Below are 12,936 nucleotides of genomic sequence, written 5' to 3'. Positions count from 1 at the left end.
CCTGTCTGGAAGTAGAATTTCTATACATTTTTTTTTTTTTTGTCCACATGATTAACAGCAGTCTCACCTTGTAAGGAAGCCTACCTAGTTTGAGAAGTTCTTGACAGAAGCATTCAGCCAGTTCCACATTAACCAGTATGGAATGTTTTGTCCTGCATGCCCTGAGAAAATGACAGTAAGTGCTTGATTCTCCTGTGCTAGATTTTAACCTGAAGGAAAAATGAAGACTGTGCTTTCTAATCTTTGACTCTGGCTGGGAACATGTACACATGGTTCCTTTCCCAGTGGATCACTTTGAACTGCTTCAGCATGGTTTCCTCCAGCTTCCATACCTCTAGAGGATTTTTTTTTTCTAACTGCCTAGCTAAATGAGTTACCCGAGTTAACTGTTTGTTACTAGAGGGCTCTTATCCCCTGACTTTCAGACAGTATGTTTATTAATGTATGCTGTTTCTTTTCTTAAAAGCCAGAGCTAATCTATAGGCACAGAGAGAAAAGCGAGCAAATGAGCTTTTCCAGTTGACTGTAATTGCTGGGAGGGCTACCCGAATTAGCATTCTGCCCGCTCCTAGCCTGAGTCAGCTCTTTTCTCATTTCTCAGACCTTGTGCCCTGTCTCCAGTGCTAGAAACTATGTTTTTATCGAACAGCAAATGTTGTATTTTAAAAATTGAGCAGCCTCATACACATTTAAAATTATTTCTTACCTCAAAAATCATATTCTGGAACTGAAAAATTAGGACTCCCTCCTCCTTTTATTTTTGTAGTACTGTAATTGTAATTAAAAGCTAAAACAAAAACACAAAACAAAACAAAAAAAAACCCGCCTGCTTAAGTGGCCCTCCCTACATGACTTATTCTTACTGGATTACCTATTCCGTGAACATTGAACCAAGCAGTGGCCTGGTATGGTTGTAAGTGCTCTGCTGGTGCAGTCTGTGCTACTACACAAACACACTTTCTTGTTGGAGTATAACCTGCTGTGATTTGTGCATATGTCTAGCCCTTTGGGTCACAGGGAACTCTTCCACAGTATATAATACATGTCTTTTAGAGTGTAGTCAGCCCATCAGTTTTACTTTTGCTCTTGTAGCTTTGAACAGCTCTTTCCTCAAACTTTCTGGATCATGGAATATTCTACTGAATATTCTTTAAGTGCTGCATTGGCGAAAATAACAAAGAGGTTTCATAACTTCAAGCCAAGCGTGCCTTGCAGGTATGAGCACTCCACGAGTGAGCCTGCACCTTCTTTTTATTTGGCTTTTGCCCATTTATATGCTAAGTTATTTGGTGGCTTAGTGTCAAAGGTAGGAGGTTGGCATTTAGAGTTGGAGGACTCTTGGAGTGGCTGTGGACAGGCCTCTCATTTTGACAAAGGAATTGAGACTTGAGAAGTGTAGTGACTCACTCAAGGTCACACAGCGGATTAGCTGAGTCTGGAAGCTTAAGGTGCCCACTTACTAGGTCATTCCTTTTGTACGATAGGTGTCTGCTTTCTCAATATCATATCTTGGATGGCCCCTCTTCTCTCAGATCAGAGCAAGACAGGAAGGAATATTCTCTCATGGAGCCTTAGCCCTGGCCCAAAGAGTTCATTTTCTTCTTTTCATTTCCAAACACTCAGCTTTTATTAAATAACAATTTTTGATGAGTACGTTTGGCTTAGATGCATAATAAATAATGTAGAACATAATGTATAATGAGGTCATTATCAGTACAAAGGGCACCAATAGTTCTGCCTCTGAGAGATACTATTTCTTAAAAATAAAGAGTCTTCTATTTCATAGTTTTTCCTGCTTCTCTCCTAAATTAGGTCCCAGCCAATTGAGCCCCATTATATGTTATCTGTAGATGAGACTGCCAACCTCATTAAGAGCTCATTTAGTAAAAGAAATGGACAAGTACTTCGTTCTTCTTTGAAAGAGGAAACATGACAGGAAAACCCCGAACACAAGCTCCTGTTTCTTAGTATTTGCGTGTTTCAGTTCCTGCATGGGAATACTAATAGCTTTTACATCTTAAGACAGGTTTTGCAACATGAGAGACTTAAAAAAAATTATAATGTAAATAAAGAGACTATTAAATAGAATTTCTAAACTGCTTTTCAGAATCTTGTAACATAGTTTCTTGGGGTAGACAAGTGCTTGGAGTGTGTGAAGCCCTGAGTTCAATCTCTAGCACCCAGCCTTCTCAAAGTTCTCTGTAAAAACTGAGTTCAAGCCCTCCTGAAATTCAGGTACAAGCATGGACTGGCTGAGAACAGTGAATGACTCCATCTACCTGAGTATGGTGTCCTGCTGCTGTTTAAAGCCTACTTCTAGTACCATGGGTGAAGTTTATAGATATCATTTGTTTTCATTTTCTAACATGTTTAGAGTATAATCCTTTAAATTTTTCTGAAATAGGCTAGGTATAGTGGTGCACACCTTTAATTGCAGCACTCAAGAAGCAGAGGCAGATGGATCTCTGAGTTCTAGGCCAGCCTGGTCTACAGAGTGAGGTCTGTATAAACTTGATGTTTAAGGGGAAGGCTTTTACTGTAGTTAGAGAACAGCCAGAGGATCTGGAAGAGTTCAGAGCAGAGAGAGAAAGAAATAGACTGAATTTGGCCAGGGCTGTCTGTGAGAGAGGGGGAGAATAGCAGGGGATAGAGAACGAGAAAACACAGGGAGAGAAAAAGGAGCAGAGCAGAGTGGAAACAGCAGGGTTATAAAGAGAATGAGTGTGTGTTGGGAGGGGAGGGGAGCCTGAGAGCTGGAGGGAGTTTGGGGTAGGGGAGGAGGTGGTAGCATGGACTTTGAAGCGTCTGACAGGTACTTGTGATAATGAGGGAGGCTGGAGGCCAGCATGAGCTTCATATGATATGCCCATAGGCGCCATGTGTAGCCACAGTCCCTTCTGCCAGAGGTAAGGAAATGACAATGACTCTTTTTAATAGAGAAGGAATGCTGGCCCTTATCTAACCTCCAGAAATCCTCCTATAGTCCAAGTTGAGCTATGTCTGGGTAGTCTAGACTGAATTGGAGTTTCCTTTGGGCTTGCAAGACCATGCTCAAACAAACAAAACATTCTGAAATGTGTACACTCTAGGAAAATGGATGTCTTTTCTTTTTTTGGTTTTTCAAAAATGGTTTCTCTATGTAGCTTTGGAGCCTGTCCTGAAACTCACTTTGTAGACCATGCTTGCCTTGAACTCACAGAGATCCACCTGCTTCTGCCTTCTGAGTGCTGGGATCAAAGGTGTGTGCCACCACTGTCCAGCTTGAAAACGGATGTCTTTATAGCTACCTTATTTGTGCTTAAAGTTTAATCAGTGCATGCCTACTGTAATATATAAAAGAATGAAGTGAGCTCCATGAATGATATTTTCATGCTGCAGGGCAGAGCTGTGACTCCCCCTGCCATTGTAATGGACACCCTTTGTATCCCTGAAAAGGCTATTGCTTCTGGACTGAGCCTGATGGCAGCACCTGGGCCTAAAGAGCTAGGCTGAGGCCTGGAACAGACTGCTCCAGGCAGCCTCACATTAGTGACTTTTGTTTCTCAGTATTTTAGACTTAACCTTGTATTTTCACAAGGGTTAGCAATTTATTTATGATTTCTTTGTGTTATTTATTTATGTGTATCAGTGTTTTGTCTGCATTTGTATCTGTACACTACATGCATACCTGGTGTCTTCAGAGGCCAGAAGAAGGCATGGATCCCCTGGTATTTGAGATAGATGATTGTGAGCGAGCTGTCATGTGAGTGCTAAAAATTGAACCTGGATCCTCTGCAAAAGCAGCCAGTACTCTTAATGTTTGAACCACCTCCTCAGCTCTTATAGTTTAGTGTGTATAGAGTATTTCACCTGGCTCCCTTTTCCTCATAATGTAATTGATTCATCTCTTGCTAGAGTCATCTAGAACTATCTGACAGGTATTCTTCCTGCTCCTAGCTTCTGCTCACTTTGTCCTAGGAGAGTCAAAGACAGAAGGGAGGGGCTGTGAGGCTCCTGCAGTGCTGCTTCTGCAGAAATCACTGAGAATTTGTGCTTCTGACACAAAATTGGGCCTTCCGCACTTGTATGTTTGTTATGGGGCCTTTCTTGAGACTGTTCCGGTGATAGCCTCAGAATGCCCTTTCAGACTTAGCAGAAACTTTGCTACTCATCTTGGGCTTTAGCGAAAGGCAAAGAGAAATATATAGTAGCAGGAAAAATGAAAAGTCAATTATGTGGAGGAAAGAATGAGTGAGCTAATGAATTGCATTATTCTTCTTTTTGTAAAGGGGTATGTGTGTACGTGTGTGTGTGTGTGTGTGTGTATGACATGCATGTGTGTTGGGGAATAAACTCAGGCATATTAGCCAAGTGCTCTACCGTTGAGTTACTGCAGACCTAGGTTTTTAAAAAAATGTAGGTGCTTACTGGATGTGGTGTCCCATGCCTTTAATCACTTGGAAGCAGAGGCAGATGGATCTCTGACTTCAAGGCCAGCATGATGTACATTCTAAGTTCCTGCTGTATTATTAGCTTCTTGTTCCTGGGCAGCCAGAGCTATGAATTAAGACTCTGTCTCTTGGCTAAAGAGATGACTAAGCAATTAAGTTCATGTTTTGACAGTGAACTCTTTATGACCTTAAATTCACTCTTTGAGTACATCCAGTGAACTGGTAATGGCTGAAGTTTAAATTTGAGGGGGTTAAAGGTGGCCTGATGAAAAACTGTGACATCAAGCTATGTCAACTGTAATTGTCCCCCCTCCTCAATGTTTTTGTTGTTCTGTGCACATTTCCAGCCAACTGTTAGTTAGTTCAGTACCTGGAGGGGCAGTTCATCTGGATACTGGCTGCCTGTATCTATTTGTTTATAGTAGCACTTGCACTCTTATTCATTTCATCCATTTGGGCTTGTGGTCACCTTCAGCAGGTACTGAGCTATACCCATGGCATCCATAGATATTGGAAACTCAGTTGTTGGATTGTTTGTTTTGTTTTGAGATGGGTTCTCTGTAACCCTGACTGGTCTAGAACTTTATATATAGGCCTGGCTGGCCTTGAATTCACAGAGATCCACCTGCCCCTTTCTCCCAAGTACTGAGGATGAAAGTGTGTGCCACCATGCATGGCTTGAATGTTTGACTTGAGAAAAGTCACAGACCAATGAAATAGAGACTTGTAAACAGCAGGGCAATGAGGTTTTTGGAGAACTTTAGGAACCTTATTCTACAATTGGTGAGGAGTTTTGTTGAGAGGGTTTGTCAGGCAGAAGCAGACCCAGAGGGAACATTTTGGAGATCAGAAAGAATACACTTTAGAGCAGTGGTTCTCAACCTGTGGATTGCAACCCCAGTGGCAAAACCCTCCCTCCAAAATATTTACATTATAATTCATAAAAGTAGCAAAATTAAAGTTATGAAGTAGCAGTGGAAATTTTTTGGTTGGGGTCACCACAACATGAGGGGACTGTATTAAAGGGTCGCAGCCTTAGGAATGTTGAGAAGCACTGCTCTAGAGTTTAGTACGTGCTTCAGGCACCCACCTCCTATTTACTTGGCCCAGAGCAGTTATTTTCCATCTTAAGCTAGTTCTGTGTTCTTCATTTCTCTTTGAGGCTATATCATCTGCTGTATTATTAGCTTCTTGTGTCTGTTTATGTTAAAAGTGTCAAGTCAGTTTCTCATTTGAATCATCCTGTGTTGGAGCTGTTAGTGCCATGTTGGATGACCCAAGTCTTGAGGCTGGGGATTGTTCTTCACTGTGTCTAAGAGAATTTTCCTCTGTTGGCTTCAGATCTAGTCCATTCATCCCCATGGCTGGCTCTGAAGAAGGCCCAGAGTCCTCTTTAGTGTGTAGCTAAGGCTCTTGGGCTTCTTTTGTCTCCCAGTATATCATGGTTTAATAAGGATCAGGAAAAACAAATAGGCTGAATAGATGTTTATTCGGGGAGAAATAACTTACAACACAGACAGATGAACACCAGCAGGTTCCTGGTCCCAGGGATGCCTCCGGATGCTCTGCAAGCAAGAGAGAGCTCCTGGGCCCCTTCCCCAGACCTAGTTCCCCCAGGTCATGTCTGCTCCTGTCCCCACCCCAATGGGCATGGTCAGTGTCACAGGTGCGGACAAAGTGAATATCTCACTACACTAGTGTCTAGCAGCTCACCTCACTACTCTCTGCCACTCAGTTTTAATCATTCCTTCTCTCTCCCCTTCATTTTTATTGAAAATATGTAAAAAAAAAAAATGGGGCACAGGCTATCTATCTATCATCTATCTATCTATCTATCTATCTATCTATCTATCTATCTATCTATCTATCTATCTAATCTATTTTTGAGGCATAACACTGGCTGTCCTGAAACTCAACTATGTAGAGTTGCCTGCTGTTCCTCGCCAGTGCTGGGACTGAAGACATGTGCCAGCATGCCTGACTCAGGCTATTTCTTAAAACAATTCATTTTTTAAAGATTTATTTATTTATTATGCATATAGTGTTTTGCCTGCATGTATGCCTGCAGAACCAGATCTCATTAGTGATGGTTGCGAGCCATCATGTGGTTGCTGGGGATTGAACTCAGGACCTCTGGAAGAGCTGCCAGTGCTCTTAACCTCTGAGCCATCTCTCCAGCCCCAAAACAATAGATTTTTTATTGAGTATGGGAGTATGAGTAGGGAGGAGACAGAGAGAAGAGGAGGAAAGAAGAGATGTGTATTGTAATTGAGGTTGTGATAGACTCCTCATAATACTTGATAAGGCAAGTATGATAATTAGGCGTTTTGCTGTGGGAGGAAATGGGATTCCTTTTTCTCCTTCATACTATGATCACTAGAAAATGTTTACTAGGGAGGCAGTGTGTGAATTGATGGTGAAGGTCTTGTGTCCTGGAGTTGTCATTGTGTTGTCAGTGTTGAGCAACAGTTGTGCTTTAAAGAAGACAGGGAAAGTTTACTCAGAATCCCCTGATTCTGACACTGACTCAGGAATGAAGCCAGCCTATGATGGATGCCATGTCCCACCATGGAAGAGGGTAAATGAGCTTGTACAGTCACAGAATAATGGACCATCAGTACAGTTGCTGGTTATATCAGTGGGAGCATTAGGTAGGCAGCTCACAGTCAAGGGAGAAGTCTCTTCTGTAGGTTCTAGATGTCATAGCACCCTTAGCTTTTAGGCTTGGAGGCTAAAGGTTAGCTACTTGTTACACCATACATCCTGAGAAGTATATCTGTTGATTAGATATGTTAAGTCAGATGCAAGAGTTAAGAGAAACAGTCCTTAGACTAAAGGGTCTAAGTTAGCTCTGGGCCTTCCTATAGCATCTCACCAGAATCAGTGTTCTAGCCAGCCAAATGGAAGCAGTCCGCACCAGCTTTAGAGTGGATCTGTGGGTACAGCTTCTTCAGAGAACCTTGTGCACAGTGTTTATGTTCTGCTTGCAAAGTGACATCTGCCCTGAGAGTGGCTATGACTAAAGGGTGTGACTGTTATACTAAGGATAAACAAATTGTGAGCATGAGAGACCAGCATTTGTGAAAGGCCTCATTTAGGCGTTCACACTTAATTTGTCATTTAAATTTATAACTTCTCTATGGAAAAGAGTGCCCCTCCCCCCTTTACAGATGGGAATGAAGCTGGGAAGCCAGATCACTGTTGTTGCCAGGACTCAAAGTCCAGTTCTTCTCACTTTTCTCATGGAAAGGGGATTTTGCTACTGACTTATGCTTTGCTTAGGCTCATTTCAGATTATTGCTTGATACATGAGTTTCCTGGTGTTCCAAACTGCTAGTTTTTCTCTCTCTTCTCTCTGCCTTCCTCCCTCCCTCCTTCAGTTTTCAGTATGTTGCAAGTAAGTACCAACTGCAAAGTAGCCCAGCACTCACCTCTGGGGTGGGATGCTGTGGGCTTCAGTTGGTACACACTGATGAGCAGAATGGCTTCTTGAGAAAGTGACTTTGCCTACCTAACACTTAAAAACCAAATTTTCCTCTGTGTGTGTGTGTGTGTGTGTGTGTGTGTGTACACACACACATGTGCATGGGCTTAAGCTTCAAAAGTATGTGGCTAGAGAAATACTTGAGCAGTTCCTTTCTGGAGACAACTTCTGAAAAGTGTGCTATTGCCATGATTTTGTGGCATTTTTCTATCATTCCTGTGGAGGGGGCTTTGAACCCGAAGTGCTGTTTTCTGTTGAAAATTCATGGTAGGTAGATGGGGCATAAGTCACTTCTGGTGGCTTGAGGGCTCAAGCTGGTGTCTTTGTACATTGCTATTTGTAAATACTAACCCCCTCTCCACCAAATAGGCTTAAAAGCCAGCTCAACTGTGTGCTGCACAACTTTTGTTGTCACACAGGTTTCTTCTCCTGGGACGCCCACCCATTCCTTCAGCCCGTGGCTTCCCAGTGAGATTCCTTCCCCGAATACTCTTGTCTGTGTCCCATGGTGTTTTTGCACAGCCTTTCTTCATTGGAAGAGGTTGTCCACAGTGCTAAAATAAGTCCTTTCTGTGATTGTGTTTCCTGTAAGAACAAACCCTGGGTGCTAGGGACCTGGCCACAAGCATGGTTATCCAGTTGCCATCACTCAGGAAGCACTTCCCCCTCTCTTCCAGCAGAATGCTGCTGGTTCCACACAGCCTCCAAGGCAGTCTAGATTCCATTTTTCAGATGAACATTGTCTCTGGCCTCAGAAGTATTTTGCCTGACCTGATCAGACCACCAGAAGGTATGGTCTTGTGGAGAATCAAAGTCACAGATTTCAGAGACCTTACCTGGTCGTGTGCTGTGGCATTATCCTTCTCTTGCTGTTTCTAATTTTCAACTAAGCAACTGTCACCTCTCAGTCAGAGCTGCAGTTCCTAGAGGCTTCTGCTTTGTCAGACTTTTCTGTCTGAAACTGCCGCCTGTGCACAGGAAGAACATCCACTCCTCCTCCTGTGGACACAGGCCCACAGAGGCCCTTTGTGTGACAGGAAGTCCTGCTTCTAGAGGGGTTGTCTCAAAGTGGAGGGGTTGGAAGCAGCTAGAGGGGCTGACCTGGGACACTCTGACTCATGTGTTGTTAATAATGCCCTTTGTCTGCTCCTGGGAACCTGCTTCAGCAGCCATCCGCTGGACAGACAGAGCTCGCTCCTTCTTCCCCTCATGCCAGCCCTTGGTGAATGTCCCTATTTTCTGCCCCCCCCCCCCGAATAAAGGACAACCTCCTGACCCATTCTATACTTTTTTCCCCACTTTAGCCAAAAGAGTCCTTCTGACTCATCTGGGTCCATGTGACTTTTCTGGGAGTTGAAGTGTAACCCTTGAGTGGGAGCTGACAATGTAAGGAAGGGGTCACTGACTAAGCAGGCACCCTGGACTGGAGTCTCTGGGGAAGTGTTTGACAGTGAGCTGTGGTAGTGCCTGTCAGAGGCTGGAGCAGAGGGGAGCTGAATCACAGGAGTAGAACACAGAATACTTTGAAACACCAGTACCCCAGTTAGCAGCCTAGATCTCTATTGCTTTGTGACACATCTCTCTTGTGTACCCGTAGCCGTCTGTCATCACTTGTTCAAAACTGTTGATTCTGATCTCAAGATGTCTTAAAGTGAGAGGGGGGCCATGCAGAGGATGTATCCTGTGTGCTCTCTAGCTTTGACCTTTAGCAGACATACAGACATACATGCACACAGGTGTGTTTCTTAGTGAAAGGACCCCCTCTTCCCCCACACCCAATAAGGGTTCTCTCTATAACAGCCTTGGTTGTCCTAGAATTTACTTTGTAGACCCTGCTGGCTATAAATTCACAGAGATCTGCCTGTCTCTGCCTTTGAGTGCTAGAGTTAAAGGTATGCATCACCATACCTTGTTGAAAGATTCTTTTGTATAAAAAGATCTATTTTTATTTTGTTTTTCCAGACAGGATTTCTTTGTGTAACAGCCCTGGCTGTACTGGAACTTGCTTTGTAGACCAGGCTAGCCTTGAACTCACAGAGATCCTACCTGCCTCTGCCTCCTGAGTGCTGGGATCAAAGGTGTGTGTCATCACTGCCCAGCAGATTTATTTCTATTTCTATGTATATTAAATGGTCCATGTATGCTGGTGTTCCTGAAGGCCAACTGGAGTTAAAGGCAATTATGAGACACCTAGTGCAGGTACTGTGAACCAAACTCAGGTCCTTTGGGAGAACGGCAAGTGCTCTTAACCCCTGAACCATCTATTAAGCCTTGCCATTAAATGAATAAATGAAAAAGATTAAGAGTTATCATTTTATGTGCATGAATGCATGTGTACTTTGGTATGCCAGGGACCTATACTAAGAATGTGTTGGATCCCCTGAAATTGGAGTTTACCTTGGTTATAAGCTACCCAGGAATTGAACCTGGATCCTTTGCAAGGGCTAGTGCTGTTACCTCTGAGCCATCTCTCCAGCCTGATGCTGAAGGGATTCTAATACTGTTGCAACATCACCTCATCATTTTTTTGGCACTGATTTTACATGTTGTCATATAGCTATGTGGATATGTTAGTAAGCCAGTGAGCAGTTCTTCAAGCCTGAAGCAAGCCTTTGTTGAATGTGGCTATTTGGGCGGTTTGTATAGGATACTTCTATTTGGGGTAGAAACCCCCCCATCAGTCAAGTATGTTCCATTGAAGGTAAGAAAATATAAGAAAATATTGCATTTGGAATTTGGTGCCTTAGCTCGGGATACTTTCCCATATATAAAGCAATCAAAACTGCAGAAACTCTTATTATCTAGCCTACCTTCACCTTGTACAGAAGTGTCAGCAAAGTGTGGGTGTGGGAAGAGGAGCTTCTGGTGTGAGCAGCCTACAAGTTCTGGGACCATTTCCTGATTGTGGGATTTCCAGACTGACCCACTGTTTGGAACAGAGTGGGGAGGCAGAGTTCACAAGAATATGGGAGGGTTGAATGGAGGTATCTAGAAGGTGGTTGGATGTGTGGGTTTGAGCCCACGAACAGATATGGGGCACAAGGTTGAAGGTGGTTTGATGTGTGGGAATGAAGGAATTTGCTCAGGTAGAGTGTGTTGTGAGAGACAGGGCCTGTGACAAGGTGGCAGTGAGAAGTGGGAAGAGCAGAAAGCCTCTGATTGCTGCTTGTCTTCTGCTGAGAGTGAGAGCTAGAGAGAAGGGAGGTGCATGGAGGTGAAGTGTAGAGGCAGTGATTGTGGATTGGACTGCTGGTTTACAGTACAAAGGGAAGTGGGGGTCCCTGGAGAGCCAGTTCTCCCGTGTTGCCAGCAGGCTGGTCAGAATGAGGCAAGAGGCTAGCAGCTGGACTGGTAGCTTTTCTCTAGGCAGGTGAGAGAGAACTGAGCATAAAGGAAATGGCAGTCTTCCTGCTGTACCCTAGGGGTAAAACAGTGGCAGTGGTTAGCCCAGGATTAATGAGAAGAAATGTGGTTGGTTCAGGACCATAACATAGAACACCAAGGAGGGTCTGTCTGATGAAAGAATGTTCACATCACAAGCCTTTGAATTTCTGGTGACTCTTCCTCATGAATGTGAACATTAGTTCAAAAGAAGAAAACCTGTTTCTTCAGGCCCTATGACTATCAGCAGGACTTTCTGGAAACAAACACTGAGGGTTTAAGACAGGGCCTGCTAAGTCTGAGGGATGAATGTGTGTTGAATGTGTGTTGTGTGTATCGAACATTCTGGGAGGTATACCCACAGAAAGACCTCCCAGAGCCCCACCCTGTTTTCCCCTCCCTATGAGATACTGACAGGCAGCCTGCCAGCCTCACAAACCACAGGCACATTTCTCTGTGGAAAGGTACCCAGCTTTCTTATTCAAAGGAATACTATTGTTTCTCCTTTCTTTTGAAGGCACACTCCGAGTCATTTTCTAGGGCCCAGGCTAAGGAGCCTTAGTTTTTTCCCACATGTCTCTACTAGCCCTTTATCACTCACTGACTTCATTTATTGATTCAGACATGTAGTTGGCTAATATTCAAGTGTGTTCCTCATCCCAAGCACTGGGGACAAGGATGAAAATGCACAGCCTTTGCTCCCAAGTAACAGGAGTCTGTACTACTGTTGTATGTATACCCAATTTGAGATGAAAACCACATTCTTCTGTCCTTTATGATGGCTGTGTGTGTCGGTCCTGTCAATTCACCATTGTTTTCTTAGCTTTTGAGTATTTGACTTGTCTCCAGTTTTTGTTGTTATAAATATTACTGGGATGAACATTTTGTTCAAGCTATTTTTTCCTATGCGTTTATTTGCTTGGGGCGTATTCCCCAGAGTAGGACTACAGAGTCAGAGGTTGGTAACTGTTACCAGTCTTGTTCTGTATTTCCAGATTTTTCCATAAAGCCTTTTGGCAATGTAGGAATATATTCCTGTTTCCCATAGCTCCATCCCAACAAGTTATTGACCTGTTTCAAGGAAGCCCCATCCTTCTTCCCATGTTTTGTTGTGTTCCATCTGTATAGGATGTGCCTCACTAGTGAGCAGTACCAGTTTTCAAGAGCTGAACATGACAAAAATATTGGCTTTTCTTACCACCCCCTAACTATCCCACGTGGTGCCTGGGTGTGCAGTCCATCCAGTACACAGTGGCCCTGAGACCAGGTTGATCTAGGAGACCCTGCTCCCTCCAGCCTGCCAGTTGAGGCTTCCTCAGTGGTGGACACAGCGGAAAGGGCAGCATTAGGACTTTGCACTCATGGCTGGGGCAATCTTGCCGCCTGGTTTAGCAGATGCCCATGAGTGCTTCTGCTTCTATCTGTTCCAACTCACTATGCCACTGATGATGCAAAACGGTGCAGTTGTCAACTGTGTGACTTTGGGAAGTCATTTCTCAATATGACCTAGTAGTTCCTAGGTGTCTGCTTTAGAGAAATGGAGATGTACATAGGGCTGTACAGAGACCTGTACATATGTATTCATTGCAGTATTCTTCATAATAGGCCAAGAGCAGAAACTTGTTAATCATAAACAAATTG

The 12,936-nt window shown here is 43.7% G+C and overlaps 1 protein-coding gene across 5 annotated transcripts in view; it reads left to right on the top strand.

The window, feature by feature from the left end:
- The window catches only part of Pacsin2 (protein kinase C and casein kinase substrate in neurons 2), a 92,475-nt gene that overhangs the window by 34,778 nt on the left and 44,761 nt on the right, over nt 1-12,936 (top strand). Inside the window, exon 1 of one of the 5 annotated variants that reach the window (XM_051189506.1) lies at nt 42-175. The exons of the other annotated variants lie outside the window; for them this stretch is intronic. The gene's annotated coding sequence lies outside the window, so the exon portion shown is untranslated. Of the gene's footprint in view, nt 1-41; nt 176-12,936 lie in introns of those variants that run through there. 5 annotated transcript variants of the gene reach the window in all.

The sequence above is a fragment of the Phodopus roborovskii genome, unplaced genomic scaffold (assembly GCF_943737965.1).
Source record: "Phodopus roborovskii unplaced genomic scaffold, PHOROB, whole genome shotgun sequence".
NCBI lineage: Eukaryota > Metazoa > Chordata > Mammalia > Rodentia > Cricetidae > Phodopus > Phodopus roborovskii.
This window is presented reverse-complemented; position numbering and strand designations above follow the sequence as displayed.